Genomic DNA, 1,880 nt, shown 5'->3' with positions numbered 1-1,880 from the left:
TAGAACTGAACTAGAACTGAACTAGAACTGAACTAGAACTGAACTAGAACTGAACTAGAACTGAACTAGAACTGAACTAAAACTGAACTTGAATTGAACTAGAACTGAGCTAGAACTGAAGTACTAAGCCAACTACTTACTGTACTATAATTGTTATTTTCAACAAAAGGTATATGGAAAGGAGTATGGAGTTATGTGAATAAGTATTTTGAGTCTGTATCTTAACACTGAATTGGTGTGTAACAGTTCATTAACTTTAAAATCATTTATAAAATTATGACAAGTTTTTCGCTTAAGACTGAAACTTTGTAAATAAAGAAAAAAAACAGCTACAAATCTTATAATATAAACTTTTAGTAATTTCATAATAATCATAAAAAAATAAAACTTGTTACAGCGTTAACAACAAAAAAGTACTAACTTAGTAGGATGGCGAATATAGTATAGAGAAGGGAAGAAATTTGCATGCAGAATGAATAAACGCATAAATTATTAAAAAGTGGAAAATGAAAATAACTTGTGTTACTTTTAAATACATTTTTCTAAGAAGTACAGAGCAACAGGGTAAAATGACAGTCGGTTAGGAAAACTCTTACTTATTTTTTTTCATTTCATAAAAATTTATGCAGCATCTAACCTTGTGGAAACATGATTTTTTCAAAGACATTACATCGTTTTTACACCCAATCCATTGTGGCACAGTATTCTTTGTTTTTCCAAAGCAAATTTACTTTAGTTTCCTTCTCATCTGATTTCCATTTTCATATTTTTACTGCTTTCCACAAGAACATGATAATAACATTTCTCTTACTACATGTAAAAATGATTAATACAATAAAAAAAACAAGAAAGAGGAAAAAATCCATGTCAAATAAAATGCGTAAGGACTTTTTGAAGGTAATAAATGTACGTGCGTTTTTATCAACCATAGTGCGTCTGCTTCAATGACAGCAGATGTACAGGGAAAAAAACGTAAATATGACAGAGAAAGGATAAAGGAAACAAGAACTTAAACAACAGACTAATGATGTACTTAAGCAGAAAGAAAAAAGAACATGTAAATAATAAAGAAGCAAAGTATCTTAGGTAAGAAAAACAACAAACACTAATGATGATGACACTGAATGATTATGATGACAATGATGTTGTACAAGTAGAAAAAATAAATTGCTTTGAGTAACAAATATAATTCCTTAAGATTGGTATTAAAAATATGAAAAGCTGCTGTAAACTTAAGTAAATTTTATTAGGCCTTTAGATGAGGAATTTAGTTAATACTAAATTTTAATTATCTCAAGTGTTGCTTGAAAATTCCTAGAAAAGGGACTGGCAGATTAATATTTTTATTAAAAAGTTTAACTGAGCAACGATAGAAAAGTTGTCTAAAGGATTTTTTCAATAAAAGCTAAAAGGCTCATAAAGAGCAACTTTTTGTAAAGAAAAATTTAGGTTGAGAGCAAGTTTATGTCAGAGCAACTTTTCGTATAGAAAAGTTGTCAGAGCAACTTTTCGTATAGAAAAGTTGTCAGAGCAACTTTTCGTACAGAAAAGTTGTCAGAGCAACTTTTCGTATAGAAAAGTTGTCAGAGCAACTTTTCGTATAGAAAAGTTGTCAAAGCAACTTTTCGTATAGAAAAGTTGTCAGAGCAACTTTTCGTATAGAAAAGTTGTCAGAGCAACTTTTCATATAGAAAAGTTATCAGAGCAACTTTTCATATAGAAAAGTTATCAGAGCAACTTTTAGTATAGAAAAGTTGTCAGAGCAGCTTTTCGTATAGAAAAGTTATCAGAGCAACTTTTCGTATAGAAAAGTTATCAGAGCAACTTTTCGTATAAAAAAGTTGTCAGAGCAACTCTTTGTAAAGAAAACTTGTTTTCAA

The sequence above is a fragment of the Lucilia cuprina genome, chromosome 2, assembly GCF_022045245.1.
Source record: "Lucilia cuprina isolate Lc7/37 chromosome 2, ASM2204524v1, whole genome shotgun sequence".
Classification (NCBI taxonomy): Eukaryota; Metazoa; Arthropoda; class Insecta; order Diptera; family Calliphoridae; genus Lucilia; species Lucilia cuprina.
The sequence above is the reverse complement of the archived record's forward strand: the minus strand, read 5'-3'. Positions refer to the sequence as shown.